Source organism: Cygnus olor, chromosome 4 (assembly GCF_009769625.2).
Source record: "Cygnus olor isolate bCygOlo1 chromosome 4, bCygOlo1.pri.v2, whole genome shotgun sequence".
In the NCBI taxonomy this organism is placed as follows: domain Eukaryota; kingdom Metazoa; phylum Chordata; class Aves; order Anseriformes; family Anatidae; genus Cygnus; species Cygnus olor.
This window is the reverse complement of record NC_049172.1, coordinates 43682782-43706092: the sequence shown is the minus strand read 5'-3', so window position 1 is coordinate 43706092 and position 23311 is coordinate 43682782. Positions and strand designations below refer to the sequence as shown.

At 40.1% G+C, this 23311-nt stretch overlaps 1 protein-coding gene across 4 annotated transcripts in view; it reads left to right on the top strand.

Moving 5' to 3' along the window:
* The window catches only part of BBS12 (Bardet-Biedl syndrome 12), a 33386-nt gene extending 17385 nt beyond the window's left edge, over window positions 1-16001 (top strand). The window contains exons 6-10 of one of the 4 annotated variants that reach the window (XR_005819698.1): window positions 51-1853; window positions 5825-5946; window positions 8765-8834; window positions 10305-10407; window positions 13908-16001. The gene's annotated coding sequence lies outside the window, so the exon portion shown is untranslated. Of the gene's footprint in view, window positions 1-50; window positions 1854-1954; window positions 4609-5824; window positions 5947-8764; window positions 8835-10304; window positions 10939-13907 lie in introns of those variants that run through there. The other 3 variants (XR_005819697.1, XR_005819699.1, XR_005819700.1) reach the window with 3 other exon arrangements.
* Window positions 16002-23311: the final 7310 nt, after the last annotated feature.

Sequence of the window (23311 nt, the reverse complement as noted above, 5' to 3'; positions counted from 1 at the left end):
CTAGATACTGCATCCTGGATTACTCAACATTATTTGTTTGATATGCACAGAGGATGAACATGCAAGCTGCCCTCAAGGCAATGTGAAGTACGGTGTGCACGTGTGGATTCCTCAGCACCTCATCTCCAAAGAAGCAACGCAGAATCGGGTCCTGTGCGCGTCTGGCACGACTCTCAGCGCGGGAATTACTCCAGCAGCTGCCACAGGCGATTTCAGCTTCCCTCTTGGCAGATGCTCCTCCTAGGGTACACAGAGGTCGTTTGTGTCGGGTATGGTGTGATGGAAGAGCTAAGTTTTCGCTTTCGACGTGCCTGGGGTATTGGAAGGCAGAAGAGGTTTTATAGGGAAGGGCTTGGCTCAGGAAGTGGACAGGATCTGACTCCCTGCTGAAACCCTGTCCTAGCCAGGTGCCTGGTTTCTCCAGTGTGCTGCTCTGAGTGAAGAAAATCCTGTGTAGGCATGGAGGGGGAGCAGCTAGGACGCTACCACTGGTGTGACTCTGCTGAAGTATTTCGGCACTTGTCAGCTGTAGCTTCTGAGGCTGTCGTGGAGGTTAGCAGCAGAAGGGCTAACGATGCAGATTGCACGTACGGGTGTGCTCCGTGAAGGAAATAACCCCGCAGTACTTACAGAGGTGTGCCCATCCCTAAGCGGAGTTAACTAAGGGTTCAGGTGTATGGCACCCTCACTCCGTCACTTCCTACTTGTTGTTGTACTTTTATTTTCCTGGGAGAACTGGGACAGGCTGTGTCTCAAATCGCTTCTGCCATGGTTCCCTCTCTTTCCCATTGGACTTTCTCTCTACATGCTCACACAGAAAACCAGCAGTAAGAGTAAATCGTGTGTATTTAAGGGGGTATGGTGCTCGCAGTAGGCTGAATGCACCACTGGGGCTTGCAGCAGCCTGGTGGGTGCCACCTGCTGCCCCAGCCGGCCATAGCACCCGTGAGCTGCCCGCTGCCTTGTCCAGCTCCGTGCTGCCTGCCCTGCCCTGTCCGAGTCCGGGAGGCAGGCAGGGGGTGCTGGGCATCTTCCACCAGAGGTGAAACTCCACATTCCTTAGCCAGGAAGTGTGGGATCACGGATAGCTGGGGCTGGCTTGCATCAGGCCACGGTGGTTTGGGTGGGTTTGGGGGGAGGCTGTGGAAGCAGACTGTTTGGGGAGCTCTTCCGGGCTGCACTAGCTCCGCTTCGGTTTGTCCTGGAGTGCATTCAAATGTGGGGATTGGGGTGGAATTTTTTTACCAGATCAACATTTCAAAAATCAGTCTGCTGTCCTGTGTACCTCATTCAGTGGGAATAACATGGTTTGTTCCGTTACTTAGAAACACCACCTGCCTGATCTGTTCCCTCTTCACATGCTGGGGTCTGTCCTTAGTGAGACTGTGTAAATTTGGGAAACTGATACTGACAAACTGGCTCCAAAAACAGACAAACAAAAAAATCCACAACTTTTTAAAATGTTAATACCAGGTATAAATTATTTTTGTATGCTTTCTAAGCACCCATAGCTTCCTCCCTCCCATCTCTGGAGTTATTAGTAGCATCATCTGATTGAATAAGAAATAAGCTTACTCTGGTGTCTGTGTATGGAAGCTGACTAACCTCTTTCTTTGCTTTTGAACTTCTTCATTTACTCCTGCCAGTGTTTGATTTACAACAAATGTTCCCAGCGTGCATTTTGCCCCGTGATGTTAAGAATTTTCCTTCTCTAAGGCTGGCCGCAGTGGATCAAAGTAACTGGGGACCTTGCAGCAGGCTGGCATCAAGACCTGGCCCTCTGCTGGGAAAAGTAGGTCAGCTTCCCATAAGCAGCTCAGGCAGGACATCTAAAATTGCACCAGCTCTGCCAGGTAATGAATGCATTAAATGTCTCACTATTGATTAAAACAACAAAACAACAAAAAACAAAACCTACTGTGTTTAAACTCTGTAACACTCTGTTATATGCCAGCATTGTACTCAGATGGGTCTGAGCTTCCACTTAAAGGGTGTGTGTGCTGTTACTGGAGCCTGAATTGCTGCCAGGAGTGCTGTGCATAACAGGTACGTTTGGCTGAACCTTTAACAACAGAGACATTACAAGCCAGACATTCTGTACATATGTACATAAGGAAAATTGTCAGGGAATACTATATTGTTCAGTAGTTTTTCTGTCAGGGAATATTAAATTGTTCAGTAGTTTTTCTACAGTGAATCTAAAACATGGATCCGATCCTGACCAACTAGAAATGCTCTTTTTTGTGTGTCAGAGCCACAGGCTTTATGGGATATCTTTCCTTTTTGAAGGGATTAGGGTGTGACAGGATGTTCAAAAGCATGGCACTGTGTTATTCTTACTCTGCCCCTTGCACAAGTTCTTTGTGTTAATTCTTCACCTTGGGAGTTAAGCTAAGCTTTAAGCTTTTGGTACTTTCCAGAACGTGGTCATCCCTAGTGCTATTTCTACAACTCTTTCCTCAAGTTCAGTTGTAGAAATACAATTTGCTGATAGCATTTTGAAGCAGAAGGACTGTATTCGAGTTTTATTCCCCAGTCTCTTGGATCCTAGATCAGCAATCCTCTTGAGATCAGTTCCACACGAGTACAATTAGAGCAGTTAGTATGACACACATTTGGAAAATCAAAAAATCTCAGACTAAATTCTGCCGCTTGCCACCAGCATTGCTGCATCAGCTATTGTGCAGGTGCAGGACCAGACCATTTTCCCTGCAGTGTGTCAACATGATGTAGATAGATCTGCACTCAGTGGAATTTTTCTTTGCAGATAAAAATGCTCCAAAAACTGATGTTTGTAGGGATGCAGTTGAAGGGAGAGTGAGGAAAAACTCAGGCAAGTGGACAGACTTGAGACTGGTTTTGATCTTAAGTGGTGGAGAAATAAAAGAACACTCTGCTCCATCTATTTTGGCTTTCTGTCTGGTTATTCCATTAGTAATACCCGTTTCTTTAGAATTTGGGAACACCCACAGCGGTGCTAGCACTGTGATTCTGTTTGTTGCATTATGTTTCTGAAAGCCATGTTATTTTTGCTGTTTCAATTCTGAAAGCTGCAGTTGGTGTTAGTGTTTGTGGCTGTCCATGCATGCAGGTTTCGCAGATTCTGCGCTGTGTATTGCACAGTGCCCTGCAGAGCTGGAACTGTTACGTGCTTTACAGTAGGCCCTGAGGACATAATCAGAGCTGGAACCTCTGGCAAATACTTGCAATACTTGCAGATACATCAGGGAGTAGAGAGGAGCGTGTAAGCAGAGGAGCAATGTCTGAGGCACAACTGCACTTCTGTTCCCCTGCAAGTACTCCCTTTCCGGGCATGTAGCGTGCATTTCAAGACTTAGCAGAGGAACAGCAATGAAGTCAATAGTCACGTGTCTACAGTGCTGAGTGGCTTCTGAAAAGCCAGTTTTTCTTAGAAGGGAGTTTCTAGCTTTAGCTTTTCAAAGACATTGTCAGGGTAAACACTAAGCACAGTGAAGAACTAATGTGTGATCTGTATGAGCCAAGCGCTGGCCACAGCGTTCACCATCTCCTTACATTAATGCCTTTGAGTTCAAAGCACTGAATCCCCCTCAGAGGACACGATGAGGAACATCCTGAGCAGTGAAGAGGGATGTTACATAATAGACCGGTGGTTTGGCAGGACCATGTAGGAGAGTGGTTAGTGAGTGCATAGATTTACAGGCTGAAACCCTGCAGAACAGCTGCAGCAGTCCTTAGAGCAAAGTGGGGATGTACAGTGGGATTCAGGGGAACAGGTGCTTCCCAGAGTGAGTGGATTAAATAGATCCATCACTTCTCCCTGCACATCAGGCCCCAGGTGGCCCCAGCTTTGTGTTGTGGTTGGTCTGCCCCAGTGTTTGCCAGCACCGTCCTTGGAAGCCGCGTGTTCATGTGTCCTTCTCCTTCGGGACCTGCGATATAGGGGTCATGCTGCCGGACAGCTTGCTCCACTGAAGGCACAGGAAAACTGCAACGTGTTTTTTCACTGATGGCCACGATTCCTGCATGGCAGCCAGCTCTTGCAGTGGGAAGGTACCCGAGATGTTGTTTTCGATAGTGGCATGTAGGTAGAACAGAGTAATGAGAGCTGAGGTTGCTGTATTGTACAGAGATGTTGCACCACTGAGTTAAAGGCTGCTGTTCACAGAGCTGCACCTTTAGGGAGGATGATTCTATTAAATGCTTAGTTGAAAGGTAACTGGATTGCTGGCTGCCTGATGTCTCTACAAAATACACGTCTTCCTTCAGATTGGGAAATGTACCTCTAGTGAGTGGTGAATAGACACCTGTATTATTATTATTATTATTATTATTATTATTTAATGTGCGCTAATAGATTTCATGGTACATATACTCTGCTTATTAAATCTAATATACTGTAAAAAGGCTCCCAGGTAGGTCTACCCTCCAGGGTCAGGTAGGAAATACTGCTACAGCATAGGGTGCAGGTCAGTAGTGTCACATTAGAGCTGTTTCAGGGGATGTAACAAGGATATGAGACATGTTTGAGAGGGATTCTTGCGTGCTTTTCAGAGGGATGGAAGGAAAGGCTGGGCCATGATCATGCACAGATGGCGAATGAGCACGTGTGAAGGGGAGGAATCAAGTGGGGAAAGCCTGTTGGGTTTCTCTGCCTTACAGAGATTGAAATAAATAAATAAATAAAAGTAAAAATCTGTTTAGATGTAAAGGAATTCTTTCCTTGGGGACCTAGTGATACTCCAAACAATAGGATTATTCTTTAATAATTGCAAGAGCATAAAAGACAGCAGGCAGTTTTTATTTAGAAATAGTGGGAAGATTGCTCCCTGACCACTTTCAGCTCAAATCAGTAGGTTGGAGTCTAGTGCTATTCACAGCTTTTGTCTGCTATGTTGCGAGACCAAATATTTAACCAGCATTGCAGATTTTGAGAGACGACAAAAAATAAGACAGAACAGTTGCTGAGGTGATTTATTTCCAAAGTGTAATCTGTCACCGCTTTCACTGACTAAATGTGACTTTAAAAACAAAACATCTGTTTGTTAATGCTAGAGAGCCAAAGTAACTCCAGAGGAGTTGTAGAAAGCAGATATGATACAGGCATTCTGCAGCAGAACAGACATACTTTCTCAGCGTCACAGAAGACCATCTATCTCTTTTTTCAAACTGTTATCAGTAAATCCTAATTTTGTCCAAGAACAGTCTTTTGCCAAAAAAAATAAAAGCCACAGAAAATGGAAAGGAATTAGGTCTTGTTTTCGGTATTAATTCCTGTGTTTCATTTGCTGCCACTGCTCATACCAGCGTTCCAGTTCCTCAGGTATGCCTCACTCAATGTAAGAGGTAGTCAGTGTTCAGTACCCTGCTTCTCACTCCCTTCATCTCTTAGTTTATGTAAGCATGGTTTAAATAACCATCCCAAGCCTATTATTCAAGTTCATGTTCTTGTTTTCTGGGGCCGTTTAACTGTGGCGGTAAGTTGATGGTTGCCAGAAGCCAAGAAACTCAGTTGGAATCAACGGTAAGAGAACTTGACTGGAAAAGGATCCCAAATTTATCTCTGTTTATCTGAAATACCAGGCAATTAACTATTAAAAAAAATGGTGTGTGAACCTGGCTGTGCAGTTATTCTAGCCTTTATTTTTTAAAGCATCTGACATCTCAAAGCAGTGCTCTAAATAAACTTAACAGAATTACCAAATGTCAGCGCAGTAATTAGCAGAAAATAGTATATGTGGTTAATACAAGAATACCTTTTAAATTTCAGCTCCAGTGGTGGATTCTAGGGACTGTTTCAAACAGAGCTTGAAGAGCACCTTCTTGAAAATAACCTGCCTTCCAGGTTATTTTCACAACCGTTCAGAAGAGCAGTGAAACTATGGAAGAAGAGAGGAGCTTCAAGGCCAGGAGAAACGCTCTTAGTAACTTACTATAAGCCCCCTGTGTGGTGTTTGGAGGCAACAGGTAAGGAAGGATTTTGTTGTCCTCACCTGCAACTGAGTGCATTAATTCACTTGAAACCTTAGTAGAAGATAATGTATATTGATCCTTACTTGTCTGGGAGAGTGGCAAGTCATGGCAAAAATGAGTAACTGTGCAAAAGCTGGAGGAACTGACTTAAAGTTGATTGTTCCAGTGTCTCCTATCTGCTCCAGTCTGATTATTAAACACAGTTATTGCTAAATTGCCTAAGGAAGGTCTGCCAAAATACAGGGGCTAATTTAAAAGTACGTGACTTCTGTATGTGCCAAGAGGTGCTGCTTTAATTAATTATATATAAAATAGGATGTTAGACTGCCCTACAACTTGATACTTGGAATTTAACAGGTGGCCATGATATGAGGAAGCATTATACAAATAACATGTTCTGTTCCCTGCCCTCACTCAAATGTTCATGTCTGATTACCTCAGTTAACAAGTTAAAATAGGACTTGTCATGAATTGGATTTTCCTTTAAAAGGCCAGTCAGGTTGTTTTCTTTCTGTTTTATGTGTTGCTATGAGCCTCTACCACAAATTCAGTTTTTGAACGAGAATTTACAGATGCTTTTGCTGATGTGCATGTGTGACAAGATGTTCCTTCAGTGATATGTTATTCTCAGGAGGCTGAAGGGGAAGGGGGAATCATGCTTTGGTTGTAAAGTAATACAGGAATCAATCCCTTTTTCATTAAAAACATCAGTAAAGTTTCCGTTGCTTTGGGGAGTAAAAGCCTCGGTCCCTAACAAACAGGTTATTTCAAAAAACATGGTTGTCTTTCCCCACTCTTGCAAATGCTGGAAAAGGGTCACTTTCTGATCATTTCTCAGGGGAAACAAATGTAAAATCGTGGACTGCAAATTCTGATGAGGAGTGCAACATTCATTAAAAGCAGCTCTTTCTGTGATGAACCTCTAATAAGCTCTAACAGCAATAGGAATTAAGTGCTTAATGATGACCTGGAAAAAAAGTTGCATCAGAGATACAGGAGGTCAAACCATCCTTTCCACTGAAGAACGTGATGTGGAGTAAGAGCCCGGCATCCTTAGTGGTAAAAGGATGTCCCCTGCAGGGAATGTCAGGTAGAGATCAGCTTTGGAGACGATCTTAATTCAGCTCTATCAGTCTGTTTCTTATTTCTAAAACTGCAAACTCTGTAGAAAAGAAACTCGGTTGTGTTCATATAGTGCATAATAGAATGAGGCCTTGGATAATGCCACAAGCCAGAATTATTGTAGTAATGAAAGTTTTGATGTCGTCTAAGATTCGGCTTTTTCACCTTCAAAGACATTTTCAGATTTGCAAACCTGATAAAGCTGATTGATTTTGTCTAAAAGCCTTCTGCCTTGCTTGCCTGTACAGAATTACCACAAGTGTGGATTCTGTAAGGATTATAACAGGACAGAGTAATTATTGGAGGGTAGTAGTAAGCCTTGACAATGAACACAGTAGCTCTTTTTTTGAAATATAGGGTGAAGATTAAACCACTGTAGCTACAGTGTGCCAAGTAGAGCTACCAGAAGTCATAAAACATCCAGTGCAAACCTAGCACAGCAGAATGGTTTTTCTACATACAAATTGGCATACTTGGCAGGATGGAATGAATGTCCTCTTTTTAAATCATATGGAAATGAACTGAGACTGCAGTCTATGTGTTTCTTGTGTGTGTGTTTGGAGTTTCACTAATTCTTTTTAATGTGTTTTAAATGATTCCCTATAATCTGTGATCACTTACTTTAGTTAAGATCATTATTTATGGCTTTAATATTAATCTTCAGTGTCAGATCTCTGTTCATTAGTCGTGGTCTGGCAAAAGCATAAAAAGTTGCCTCTTGTCGTGTTTCCTGTACTGACTTTAACTAACTTGATTGCTGCAGGTTTGAGGAAAATCCTTACCTCTTCTCCTTGTTTCTTTCTTTCTTTTTAAAGTGGAAACTTAAATTATTTTTTTAGAATTATGCTTTCATCTGTGCCTGGCTCTTCTGCCCTGTTTGCTCGAGTCCCCAGAATTAGCAGGAGTAATGTTCTAGTTTGCAGTGCAGTAGGAAAGAATAACTTGACTTTTTAAAATAAACAGTGCAAGACCTGGAACAAATACAAAACCTTCAGACAAGGTGTAAGCCCCCAGAAGAATACCTCTATTCAAAATGTCTGTGGATGTCTGCAAGTACTGCCAGGAGCTTAAGTCTTGTCCTTTTCCTTTCCAAACATGTGTATTAGTTTTTTCTTTAAAAATACATACTGTATCCTTGAACTCTCCCATGCTTCCAGTCAAAGAAGGTAGTATTTCCTTTAGACTAGTTGATTCATACATAAAATAAAATCTGTGAGACATTATTTTGGTCTTGGTTATTTCCCTCTTGTGATACTGGATGGAAAACAGTCTTTTTGAAATATTCAGCCTTTGAAAAACAGCAAACGTTTCTAGCTGTTGAAGGTTTATACTCTGGGCTGTAAAAATAAAGTGCTCTTAATTATGCTTCCTCTAGGATGAATTCATACCATATTTTGCTCCCCTTGTTTATGAATTCATTGCTTTCAGCAGGAAGCCCTGAAAACCTACCAGTTTTACTTAAAACATTTATCTGGAAAAAAATAAAACAACAACAAAAATTTCCTGAGGAGAAAATATACTACAAGTTACCTTGACATCTCAGAGTTTAAATCTGTTTCTAACTCAACTAATCCAGCTTTGTTGAAATTTCACTTACCCTGTAAGACTTGTATGCGCTATACAGCAAATGGTTTCCTAGCATGGTCAGTGTTGTGCTGAGTTTCTCCTGTGCATGTTTTGTCATCCCCAGGAGCCGAGCTGTCACCTTACTGGGATATCTCCACTCCCCAGAACAGCCTTAAGGACAAGGATCTGACCCGGTAAGAGGCCTCATTCAGGCAAAATACTAGTAATGTGCTGTCAGTAATCAGATAAATAGCCTGATCAGCTGTTATGCTGTATGGCCATATCAGAACTGTGGGATCCACAGAAAAATGTACTTCCCACATGCATTATCAATTTACTTCCTTTAAGCCCACCTGCATTGATCTGCTGATTTCTCTTAAAGGCAGAAGCACTGTACATCTTCTGAGGTAACTCTATCTTTAGCCTGTATCTTTTCTTTCCCAGCACTTTATATCTTCATTGTTTGTTTGTTTTTAATTGAATTAATAATCTTCCCTCCTCCTGTTTGTGCAACCAAATACCTGCTTTACCGACAGATCAAAATGGCTTTATTTTGTATGGGATGCTCAGGCCACCAACTTACCTTTCCATAATACCTGTAGGGTAAATGAATGTAGTTAAAACCCCTATATCGCACCTATATCACACAATCTGCTCTGTATCTATTTCTAAATGTACACGGGATGACTTGCATAATATACATAGCAGATAATAGTAATTTCTTCCTTAAATTTGAGCGTTGTCATTCTTTTGGGGTCAAATGAGAGAGTGAGAGACTGTCTGTTGTTTAATGTGTCATCTGTTCCACCTGGGTGACACCCATCTGGTCGACCGTCATAAGCAGAGGCTAATTTTGTGCTGTGCTGTTGCCAGCAGCCGAAGAAGGATTCTTTGTGGCTCCAAGGCACTTATTTACTCATTTTTATTTGGCTTGGAATCACGGAGTTTCTCACTGCAGTCCTTTGAGAACAATAGCAAAAGTCCCACTGAAATTTAACTTTCTCGGAATGAATCACAAGTGGTATAGGATTTATTCTTGGATTGCCTTACTGTGTCATCATCTCTTATTAGCTTCTAATTTCTTGTTAATTACTGACAAGAGAATCAAACTAAGCCTGTCTTCTATGGCAGAGCTTGTTTCTACAAGAGTAATTTTCTGTATTAGAAATCAGACAAAAGAGGATTTTTCCTACGCCTCCAAAATGTGCATGGAAGGAAGGGATTAATACAAAAATGATGGCCTCATGATCTGATCTAGCCTCTAAAATCCTTTTGGACGTGCCAACTTCAGAAATTCTTCTAATTAATTTTCTTAAAATCCCCTCTGTATTCTGCATCTAACAAAGTCCTGTGACTACAACAGATCAGAAAATAAACTCCATTGTGAATCATATTTGAAATTGGCAGGAAAGTGAGGGACTTCAGGCCAAACCCAGGAACATCTCAAGTATGAAGTATTTACGATCAAGATCTCAGTATTTGCTTCTGAGAGGAACTTGGGCTACTTGCAGTTTGCTGCAATAAATCAGGAATTTTCAGTCCTGTAGAAGAAATTTCACCCCAAGTGGAGTTATGTAAGACAGTTTTACTAAGTATGTATTATGTGAAGTAACATATGTCAGGCTATAGAATATTATGAATCTTTTTTTTCTTTTTTTTTTCAGTACATAAGTTTATTACAAGAAGTTGGCTACTGGTGATATTTGGGACACCTGTGGGAGCCATATGACCTCTTCAAACTACTGGATTTTCTGTGGGAATGTCAAGGTACCATACAGGGAGCTGCCCATGGACTGTGCAGTCTCAGAAACAGCTGCTCCGGGAAAGGTTGTATTGTCATTCTTCCCAATCAGGGAGAAAATCACCATTCCCATGTTTCTAGTTTTCCAGCAGTCTGTATCTGTTGTTAACCATGTAAGCCCATACCTGATTCCTTGAAGTAGGTTTTCAAAGGTTTTTATTACCTCAGCCAAGAAGTCTGCTTGTTGCCTTAGGTATGTTTGAGGCAGTACAGATCCACTGCACTCTAGCGACTAACAATAAATGGCTATTCCTTATGAGAGGCTTTGTAGTTGTTGCAGTACAGCATGTTTCTGTTATGTCAGGCATAACTCTGAAGGCATTCAATATTGCTAATATTTCAAACTTTACTTAGATTTTGACAAGATAATCTGCATGCTGCTGAGTTTGTGTTAAACTAAAGCAACTCAGTTCCACAATACATTCTAGAGGCAAGTAATCACATGAAGCCTAAAACTGTTCCACTGTTGTTATTGTTCTTTCTTTTTCATTTTTTAAATCTTATAATTAATTTTTAAAGGAACTAAAAAAAGCAAAATGCAAATGCAGACCATCTGTGAATGAAAGCTGCAACATTGAGGATCTCTGGGCAGGGTTCCATAACACAACTAAGCATTCAGCCAGCATGATATAATTATAAATTAAACATCTCTGAATAAAACAAATTCTGCATTGAAAGCAAAATAGAAATCCATCAGACCTCTGCTTATTTTTGTGGCAGAGCAACACATTAACCTCATTTTTAGAAATTAGTGGCCACTCCCCTGTGTACTCAAAGATCTGTGGTGTCTGCATGTTCCCTACAAGTGGGGTTTCTTGCAGCGGGCACCTCACCAGGCATTGGCAAAATACTGGCTCCATATTTCAGTCAAAAGAGACTTCTGCAGAATTCAGGGGGTATTTACAGCAAGTCTGGAGCCTTCAGTCTTTTTAGAGATACTACACAATGGCACACAGCGATATGCTACATTTATGACGTCTATAAATCTGCTTCTTGTTCTTGAAAATGCTATATTCAGTTGATATCAACTGCTGTAATTTAACTAAAGGATCACTGACAATAATATGGAGAGACCGAATCACCTAATCTTTTTACACTTAAAGAAGTGTAGTGTTTTGGTTTTTTTGGTAACATATCCTATATCTCATTTTTATCTAAAGGAAAATTTTGCATCTAATGTTAGACAGAAGCTTTAAGCCAAACTGGATCTGATGACTCTTGGTACATGCTTGAAGTAAACACTCTTTCAGCAAAGTCATCTAAGTATTTGTAGTAACATTTTTTGTTATCATTTACTGCTGGATTTCCAGGAGGAGCAAGAGTAACAAATGGAAACTTCAGTTACTGAAAAAGAAAAGCCAGGAAAAGATCTCAAATCTTGTAAATAAATGAAATGGATGCTGACATGATGTTTAAGATTATTGCAGGACATTTTCTTTCATGTAAACCAGATTTATTTTTTAATTGCCTACACACGCCTCTATCTTTCAGAGAATGATGCTAACCATTGTTTTGGAGGTTAGATCCATATGGTAAGTAAGTCTTCCTCCTCCATCAAAAACACAAGTACTCATTAGAATTACAGATGACTATGACAACACTGTCCAAAATAAACTTTTATTCATGTAGATCAGATCCATTATGAGACTGAACAAACAGAGTACTTCATCATGAAGGTTTTAAATAGCTGCAAGAAAATGGTTTGACCAGTCAGCTACAAACTAGTACACCAAACATTACAAAATTTTGGAACTCTCATCACTTTTAAAAAATGCTGTCCCTTGTATAGATAATCCTAAATGTGTAATGGGTTACTAAGAACTTTTGATTAAGGAAAACTGAATTAAGTGCCTCAATGAGGAGTGTAAACCAATGGCTTTTAAGGGAAGACTAATCAAGTGAATTTTCCATGGACATTCTAAATCAATAAAGGTGCCTGTGGTAAACACAGTTACTGTAAAACCAAACGTAATAATTTAAATTTTTGTGCTTGCTGCATAGATTATTTTATTTACCCTTATGACATCATTACAGAAGTAACAAGTATTTCATTGTGAGTTTCTGTGCTTGGTTTTGGAACTTTAATCTTATTTTTTCCCCTTTTTCTTTTTTTTTCTTTTTTTTTGGTCAATACTGTGAGAAGATATGATTTAATTTCAGAATTCTGATGTCTGATGTGCATTGTAAGCTTTGGTTTGATCACAACAGCTTTTGTTTCCAATTGTAAGCCAAACTGAAATTTCTTCTGTTTTGTGACGAGTAGGGAAAGTGCTTTCTTCCACCTTCTTTCCTTTTTTAAAAAAGATGCAGCATTTGTAACAGCTTGTTGCTGCTCAATTTCCTAGAAAGTACGGGGAACTGGAGGTCTCAGATGAAAGTAACTTAAAAAAAAAAAAGAAAAGCAATGTAGTGCAGTGACAAAAGTTGTATTTCATGACCCATCTACTAAGTAATTCTTAAGCACTGACCAGGTAAGGTTCTTGGTCCTGTTTGAAGGTGGTGGACGTATACCACCAACATATTTGTGTACTAAAAGGTTCTGTGGGGAAGACATTGATATTATTTATATCTAGCCTGTTCATCTTCATACTCTAAGCTCTTCCCTTATTTCCTAGGTGTGTTAAATCAGCAAGTCATAGCACTAATGTCATCCAGTCTGTAATTTCTGGCTCCTTACCATCAGTAAAACTATTCTCTGGGCAAACTGGATTCTGGAGTAGCCTCATGGGATAACATGAGCAGCAGCAGCCCAGAGCCATTGTGCTTAGTCAACTTAAAATTACAGCTGCTCAGCTGCTGTTAATAACAATTAGAGCATGTTAACACCAATTGCATTGGTGAATCTTATGAAATAAATGCCTGCTTGTTCACTGGTTGTTTGACTGAAGTAATGTTTAGGCTATCAAGCAGCCAACAGCAGCAATGATCAGAGAAGGACTTGAATCCAAATAATTTCCCCCACTTTCAATGCCCCCGAGACAGTGTATTGAGACTTTTCACCCTTAAGTGAATACGAAATGCTGAGTAAAAGGATATTACATAAATTGGCTGACATTTGCAGTGGACTAGCTAATTGTTGTTGCCTTGTGCGTGTGGTGGCTGTGTGTATGCGCACATGTGCCTGGTATTGTCAGTGAGCTCCCAGCCCACTCCCCTCTGCTCTCAGCAGGCTGTTGTGAGACTGGATTTTGTGGCTTACGTAAGAGACGATCCAGGAAAACATGCTGAAATATTTGGAATTTGCCCTCAGCACTAACCTCTTTCCTCCATTGTGTCATAGGCTTAACATTTTTTGTTGTTGTTTTTGTTTTGTGGAATGCCGGGTTGCGTCTCATCTGAAAAAATGATGTGTCTCTGGCCTGGGCAGGGAATTGGGTGTACCAGATGACTTCTGCTTGCTTCTACTTTCCATGGGCTGTGACTATAGTCCCTGCAATCAAAAGTCTCGTCTTTTCCTAACCCTTAGGAACTGGGAATTAACAAGGGTAACCACGCGCCAAAGGGAGATGGAAAGAAAGTTGTTATGGCTGTATCTCTACCCTATCCCACTGAATGCTACAACTGCCACACAAAAGGCAGCTGTATCCTCAGAAGGGGCCAGCAACAGGTACAATGTCTAAGAAAAATATTCCTTTTTTCATTCTCACAAACTCTGTGCCTTAAAAAGTAATTTATGAGATTACAGCTGTTTTTGAGCCATGCACTTTTTATGTGCAGTGATTCCTAGTGAGAATAGATAGATTAGAAAATCATAAAATGTGTTCCAGTGAGTGAAAGCATGTCTCATGCATTTCATTATGATCATTGTTCATTTGCTATGTGTAACTCTCCTTTGGGTTGTGCTTATTCTTAATGTTGTTTTATATTACTGCACATCTATAAAGATTTTTTTCAACAAGATTTGATCTGTCTTAAAACACAGAAGCATGCTATAGTAGAATTTTCTTCTGTTCATCTGGAATGGTGCGGTGTTACTTCATTACATGTAATTTTTTGTTGTGGCCTAGAACCTTAATCCTGATTCCACCCAAGTTTCATAGCAAAGATCTGATGGATGTTTTTCTTTAAAAGGCGGTTGGGATCAGATCTATATGCCCTGCATCTACTTTATAATGTATTGAAGATAATGCTTTTAAAAGTGGGAAAATTCTTAACTATTCTGAGATTGATCTTCTTCAGGTTGAAGTCAGTGACAGTCTAGTTAACTTTGACAGAGTAAGGATTACAGCTAAATTACTCAAACTACTACTGCTTTTCTATGCTAAGGCAAACAGATCAAATTCAGACATGAGGTGAGCAAATGCAGCTCCTTTTTTTATACTTATTTGTACCACATTTGAATTCTGGACAATTCCATATAGTAAACTAAGCTAATTGCTTACAGTTTGTTCCAGTCTTTTCTTCTCATTGCTTACAGCATGATCTGCCTTTCTTGCGTGTAACCATTCTGGAAAAAAAGCCTTGTGTCGGAGAGGTCCTATAATTATGTTTTCAATTATCCCACGTGGTAGTAATTTAAACATCACAATACATGCTAATTTTTTTAATAGACGTTACACAAAGTTGACATAAAGAGACTGAAATAAAAATAAATAGAGGCTGTTTGTTGCTGATTTATATTGTATGATTGTATGTGAATAAAAGAACAAGGGTAGCCCGCTTTATTAATTTTAACAATCAAAACTATTCATCTTTGTCACCTCCTAACATATGATGTAGTAACACACAGCTTTTTTCCCAGAACACTAGGTTGAAGAATGTTGCATTTTGGACATGTGGCAGCTAAGGATTGTTTGCTCACCCCTTCGTGAAATTTCAGGGGCCTCCTGTTTTCCTTCAGAAAAATTACTTCCATCTGCTAAGTACAATTGCTTTAAAAATAACTGGATAAAGCTACTAATTATGCTGACTATTATTCTTTTATGCAAATCATTTAATCAGTATTTCTGTCCCGTATTTACACTACTGTCCTTGCCGACCCAGAACTAAGCTATTTCACATATGTGATGTGATGTATAGGGCTGGGACTTCTAGTGAGAAGTCTGAAATGTCCTAAAACCAATTGTGATCAATCGAAAGAGTCCAGTACAGTTTTAAAGGATTTGGATTGAGGCTCGAGTTGTCTCCAGTTTCAGAGTGCTGAGATGCTTTATTGATTTATTGAATTTAGGTAACATGGGAGTTGGCATTTGGGAATGGTAGGCAAAATGGAGATTCCCCCAAATAATTTCTTTTGAAAGTTATGCTCAAGGATGTTGAATGTAAGAGATTAAGGAAGAGTGACAGAAAATGATTTAAAGAGTCTTGTCATCAAGCTAACAATTCCTATGAAGTAAATTTAATTATAATTATCTCCTAAGATTGAAAATAACTCTGTTTAGTAATAGATTTGGACACAAGATTTTATTCTTAATCTGAAAATAAATATCAGAGTTTATGTTAAAAAAAAAAAAAAAATGGCAGAAGTGTAGCTAACAACATAAGGAAGAAGGAAGACCCACTGTTCAGTAACTAATCATGCTTTCTAGATTTCCAGAGGCGCTATTTGAAGTGCATGAGTGGGAAAAAAAAAAAGTTATCATAAATTCTAAACAAATAGGTGAGGTGGCCTGGGGATATATGCTGTGCATGTCCTGTTCCTCCTTCTGCATGCAGCTATGCAGGGAGACTTTTATAGACCTGCTAACAATACATTTAGACTTTTCCTTTGTGTGGTAGACCCAGCTTTCCCCACTTTGAGGAACAGCATGATGGTAGCTTCAGAGAGGCTAGGGAAGACAAAACCTCAAACTGTGGGAAGTAAATATCTAAAAAGAATGAAGAAATGATTTCATCACTTTCTCCTTTCTTTTATTCAAATCATTCCAGGGCAAATTTTCTTATGTCAGTAGAAATGAGAAGGGATGTTGGCCCTGAAATTTTAAAATGCAACTTAATACCAACACAGTTTGACTAACTGTGTTTGACTAATTGTAGTCTGTGAAACTGACTGCGACCACCCTCAAATTTATTTTCTGGACAAACAAAAGGTTTTCTGTCATTGCGTTTTAAAAAGTTTACCCCCAACAGCTGACAGCCACAAGCACACACTCTGGCAGACTGGAGTTCCTCCAGGGATCCATTTCATCTGCGCAGCTGAATATGGATTGTTGCTGTTTGTATAAAACTCACCATATGAGAGATTACGTCTTCCTTTCTGCAGGCCCACACAGATGGTGTGAGTGACTAACATCCCTCGATTTTTGTACAGCCTACACACTGATGTCATAAGAAGAGACTAATACCTCGGAGGTGAGTGTCCTTGTTTGTTGGCATTCCAACAACAACAGTATGAAATGCAACAATGGATGAGAAATTAATAAACAAAAAGCCCTACTTCATACTAGGAGAAACTGACATAAATTATGTGTAACACAATTAAAGGAATTATCAATATTGACTTGGTCTTTCTAAAATAAATGAAACAGCAGATGACAAAGCCTGCAAATTGATTCATAAACTGCTGTTGTTTTAATGTAAAAACTCTGAGATTATCTTTTTGAGAAACTGCAATTCAATTATGAATGGAAATAACAGTTAAAATCCATCATTCTTCTTGGCCAAGATGCCCAGTAAATTTTACAAAAAAAGACTCGAGTACTCATCTGTATGTATCCTTGCATGTATAATGTATGTATGCAAACATATGAACTAAAAATGCTAGATGACTACCTTGATTTCATTTAATTAATTAATATACTCAATTTAATTTAACTTGTTGGTCTTAACGAAAGGATTTTACCATTATTTGCTTACTGATTTTTGTTGTTGTTTTTACAAGGTACTTGTTGACTACAGTGAAATGACTCAAGGTGTGTGATTAGTCAGAATTAAAGCCCTTCATATTTATGGCAGTAAAGTTAGCCAAATGTGTTTTTGTTATTTTTTCCTTGCAGTGAAGCACTCCTGGATTACACACTAGCTTGTGGTTGGTTGCAGTTGCTGAGGAATTCTGTGCAATAGTATCTTAACTTCTTAAAAGAAGAGTTTTGTAATAAGAGATGTGTGTGTTTTAAAAAATGTTTCAGTTTTGTTGCCTTTTTGTCAGACTGGAGTTCAGGCAAACTTGAAACTGAACAGTTAAAATTTCATCTAGTTCCACAAAATTTCAGAGGAAGCCTTGTGACTGATTTTTTAATTAATATATATATATATATATATATATATTAAACTGGTACAGATGTTTCAGAACAGCCTTGTCTAGAACCGAAGAGTTGGAAAATAGTTCAAAGGGAGATATCAGGCAGGCCAAACCAGCCTCCCTTTTCCTCTGAACCCCTCCTTCACATTCTGGGGACGGCAGGACCCAAAGTGATCTGATGGTGTGGAGTGGTGTCTGGTGCCCAGGGCTGGCTTGTGCTGGGGGAGAAGGGCTGAAGGGTGGCCTGAGGAGCAGGGCTCCTAGCAGAGCTGGTTGGAGACTCCAGTGTTACCCAATGTATGTAGGCAGGTACACCAGCGTGACGGTGATGTACAATCTGATGGGACTGGAGGCTTCCAAGGTGCAAGGAGAGTGAAATGGGGAGTTGGGAGCTACTGGGAGGAGGAAAAGTGCTAGAGGAAAGGAGAGGGAAAAACTCTGTGGAAACAAGTAAGCTATAGAGTTGTGACGATTGGTTGGAGAGAGAGAAATGGGCTTTGAACTTCAAGAACAGAGGCAGAAATTAAGAAGTGGGGAAAGGAAACCTAGCTGTGGAGCAGGTGGCTGGGAGCCATGGTGAGATACAAATGAAAAGTAATCCAGAGGACAGAGCTTGGCATGAGTTGCTGAGGAAAGATTTAGAAACAGGCTAGAAACCTGCGACTGAAATCAGAGGATGGGAAAGGAACAGGGTGGGGACAAAGGATGAGGAGATGAGACAGGCTGGGGGTGGAGGGTGGATCAAAGAAGAGAAAGGAAGACATGTCTGTGCCTATTTCAGTGTCCTTGTAGTTTTCATTCTTGGGTCCCAGGAGGATTACAGAGCCTTTCCATTCATCTGCTGTCGAAAGACTGTGAAATACACTGCTGACACGCGTATGCTGACCCCCACTACTGTTGCTCACTGCAGCGGGGGACAACCTTTTAATGTCATAGAGTAATCTGTGGCGAAGCCAGTGGGCCTAGCTTTCTCTGCATTATCAGCTGATAACTCACTGAGGGTGTCAATAGAGAATTTGTCAGTTTAGGTTAAGGCAGATTACCAACATTAACAGACCAGGCTTCAGATAAAAGATTCAGAGTGGTAATGGCACCTGTAACTCCTACTTTTCACCCCCTGAGTCTTTGTTGCATGGAGTTTGCACCTTCAGTGTTCTTTTAAAGGTAAGGCTAGGTTTTCCTGCTTGTATTTGCAGCATTACAGAGATCTGCAGCGTCTTCCCAAATGCCATCCGAAGTAAGAAATGAATGGAATTCACGGCTGGCAGCTGAACAAGGCAGAGCTGGTAGCTGGCCACAGTAATGTTGGAGCAAACTTCCTGTTTAGCATTCACTGGTGGTTCTTCAAGCAGGTAATACAGCTTCTACAGAGGAAAAACAACATAAAACCAGTAAAGTAGGAGGAGGTCCTTCTCCTGCCACTTTACAGATTATCTGCTGTGTCTGTAAGTAGCAGAATCTTTACAGGGTATTCAATTAGGCCCTTTGATTTGAAGAAGGACAATCCATTTGCACATCTATTTACTATCACTGGGATAAGAACTATGTAGCGAAGTTTAAACCTCTTTTTTTCTGGCTGCTTTCAAAGATAGCCATATTTTCACAAGATTTCCATCAAGTGTTTGATGGAAGATTGCATTCAGTAAAACTCAATTCATTCTCTAATATTTCCTGAGGGAAAAATGAATGTAACCTAAATAGTGATTCTCATGTAATACCTATCACTTCTGAATACAAGAGGAGAGATCACTGAGCAATTTAACCTCCCAGATGCTTGGAAGTTAATTATTGTGGGTCAGGTTTGAGATAATAGCCTGGACAGTATTGGGAAAGTCATTTTTTTGGCAGATAACAAATTCTGTTTTGGCATGTGGACAGAAGATTACAGTTTTTTAAACTGCCACGAAGAAATGCTGAGTGTCTCTCCAAGAAACAAACGATTTCACAAGAGCCAGTTGGCTTAAGTTGCTCTTACAGTACTTGTAACTTCAGATATTGTAAGAGGTGTAGGTTCATGTGCAGTAGAGGTATACATACAGATGTATAGGAATGATTTTATAGCAAGGAGAAGGGAGAATTCCAGAAAGCTCTTCACCTAAGATTGCAATTGCATGGCTGGATGAATTGGGGTGTAGTGGAATGGTAATTCTTATGTCCACCCCAGCACTAAATGCTTCCTCAAATTTGTTCAGAATAGGTCTCCCTCGCTAGAACTAAAAGCTAATGCAGCACAAGAGACTGCATACTTTCTTTGCACTTCTAAGAGTATTTCCAGGGCCTGTCTCTCTTTCCACACGTACTAGTGTGCTAGTATCCTGAACTGTATTTGCAATAGTTTTAATGTGTTGACAGTGCTACTGGAGCTGTGTTTGTGTTCTGCATGTGATGCTTGGTCTGTGACCTGCTGCTACATGGCATTATGCTCTGGGGAGCCCTTCACAGGGGCCTAGGTTTGGGGATCCATGGAAACAGTCCTGAAACAAAGAGAAAACAAACTGGAAAGCTGTTGTGACATTCCTTCTGGAATACTATCAGCTAGTACAGATTGTTACCAAGAGAGAGATTTAGGGTTTTGTTTTCTTTATTCTTGCTGTTTTCTACCTGCCAGCTAATAAGTTCTACAGTAATAATGCAGAGCAAGATTTCAGTTGAACAACTGGTAGAAACTAAATCCATGATACAGTAAAATAACATTTATTATTTTGTAACATCTCGCTGATCTCATCTCTCCTTGCCCTCAAATGTGAAATGATGAAAGCTGCATGTTGTGGTAACTCCTGTTCCTTGGGAATAGTCTGTCTTTGCTGTATTCCTCCGTTAATTTAGTTTGATTTTCTCCTATAACATACCAGTGAATGGAAAGAATATTTTCCCCACCCCCACCTATATTTTTGTATCCTGTGGATAACTTGACATTCCGCATAATTAGCCCAGATGGAAGTTTTGAATCTTATGAACCTTACAAGACAGGAACCTCAGTTAAAAGGGGAAAAAGAATTTGCAGTAGATTTTCCACTATTTTCTGATCACTTGCTGGGCAGTATGACGCTATGAGGTAGACATTGTTTTCCCAGAGTAGTCTATAGTTGATGTGGAAATCTTTATAGTGAAAATCCTTACAATGGTCCCAAGTAGAATTGTTGCAACGGGCTCCAGGTGGCCCTGCTTGAGCAGCGCTGTTGGACCAGATGACCTCCAGAGGTCTTTTCCAACCTCAGCTGTTCTGTGTTTATGTGAAGATCCACTTCTTAAATGTTTGTATGTTTTATTCAAATGTGTTTCTTAAATGCAGAAACAAGCAAAAGCCCAGACAGTGGCTGTATTTCTGTACTTGCCTTACAAGCACTGATTTTTCCCCTGCTATAGAGAAAAAGATCTCCCTATAATGTCTTATGGCTCCAAGCATTTCGGTGCAGCAAGCAGCTTCTCTGCCCTGTAGTGATAGAATGAAGCTAAAACACGTCTGAGTCATAAGCAGAGATAAGTTTCTTTGGGACAACTCGCAGGACTACTAACTTAATATAAAGGTCTTTAAACTGCCTTGACCCATAGCCCATGCTGGGGCACCACTGTCCTGGAGGTAGGACAGCGGGACCAGAGACCTTTCAGCCACTGACCTTCCAGTGGCATCGGGTTAGGAATGATACATAAACGATGATCTTATGGTTGTAATGCAGTCCTGCGAGAAGGAGGTGTTTTTATGATTGTTCCCATTCAGGAGTCTCTCACAGTAATAAATTTGGATTTCCTTGAAATCCAACGTTAACTCAAATTCTTTGAGTCCATCATGTTTGATTTCAGGGTATTTTTTAAAACTGTATTTTTTTTCCTGTGTAGTTTCAATCTTGACTTTATATTGACATTGTTTATTTTCTTAGTCCAGAGTAATTTTGCTGATTTGTATGTTCTTATGTTGATTGCTATAGGTAATGTGGATACAGAGAAAGAGTAAGAATGCACATGTTTATATGTACATTAGAATGGTGATTTTACTAATTCTGAACTCTAACCTCCATAATATTTCTACTTAGAACATTATTTCTTATTTCTCATAAGTTGAGGTCACTACTATATCTCTTACATCTGCAACAGCTGTCAGTGCTTCTAGACAGTCTAGTTCTTTTTCCAAGTGCAATCATTTTGGACCATAACAAACTTGATTTACTTCCAATTTAAGCCTCATCGGTTTGTTAGTCCTCTTATCTTCAGCCATCCTGGCCTGTCGTGTTTCCAACATCAACCATTTGTAAAGACAGCCCAAAACAAAGCTCTGGCCGTCTGTGGTCATATTTGGACTAAGCATATATCCAGAAATCATTACTTTAGAAAGACAAAGTGCCCACTGGTGCTTTATTTTTCTGAAGTACTCTTCTGAACTGGAACGGAGACTGTAAGAGGTTTGTAATAGAAAGGATGTATGAATTCTTTCTGTTGTTTGTATCAGAGAAAAAGATGAAAAGGGAAGATACAAGCCTCTGTTTATAAACAAATATTGATGAATAGTGCCATAAAATCATCAGAAATGAAAATGAGATACTGAACATGCATAGAAGAAAAAAGTGGCTGTGCATGAGGACTTTCTCAGGCAATTAATAATATGCGTTAATACTTAAAATACAGAAACTATTTGTCATAATCTGCACTTACAGAAGTAGGCGAGCAAAAAATGAGGCTGCTTGCTGTTGTAATTAATGCTTAGAAGAAAAATTCAGTCTGTTGTAAAGAGACTTGTGGCTGTATGCTTCCATCATACAAAGCAGATGAAGCATGTGGGTAAGTTCCTGAGAATGGGGATGTTGACCCAGAAAATAAGTATCAGCTGTTGATGGTGAAAGAGTTAAGCACTCTGGGGAATAAGTTGCTACTGAATTCTTAAACACATGCTCAGACTTTGAAGGAAATAATTATATTTAAGAAGTATTTTTTTTCCCATGTGTGTTACTTCAAGCATGAGCAATTCACTAGAAGATGAAGGCAGTTACTGTATTTCTCCTATCCAGGTATCTGTCTGGACTGCCTGAACGAAGCCATTCTCTCACATTAAGGCTATCTTCTGCTTGGAGGGAGCACTCCGGTGGATTTACTCAGGGGCCATCCACGTCACACATATTTTGTCATTTTTTTTCTAAGCTAGGGGAGACATCTGGAGCAGAGAACTGTAGAGAAGAAGTAGGGTGAGAGTGAGAGGGAGGGAGAGGGAAGGAACAAGAGAGCAAGTGAGGGAGCCTGAGTGCTCTTTCCCTTTTCTGATCTTAACACAACTTTTTTCTTCGCACAACACCCAAACTACAAAATGCCGTTCTCTCACTTTGCAAGCTCCTCTTCCCTCAGGGCTATTTGGAGGAAAAAACAGCGTTACTTAATGCTAAGGAATGATGAAGAGAGACTGAATTAAAAGAACTGTGACCAGAGAAATCCTGCTATATCTCATCTGGATGTAAGATTTCTTATCACAGCATTCTTGAGATTCAGGAGAGGGTGTGTTGTATAGCACTGACGTATATTGATGATTGGACAGCATGAGGCTCATCCTAACTGCGGCACTGCACAAGCCCAGACAATGTGTAGGCTACCACCTGCTCCGAACAAGACCTGCTGTGGTGTTAGTGGGGGTCTGGCAGCTCCTCCAGTCCTATAAACCTAGCATAACACTGAAGTTGAGGTTGCTTACAGAAGATTTGGCTGTGAGT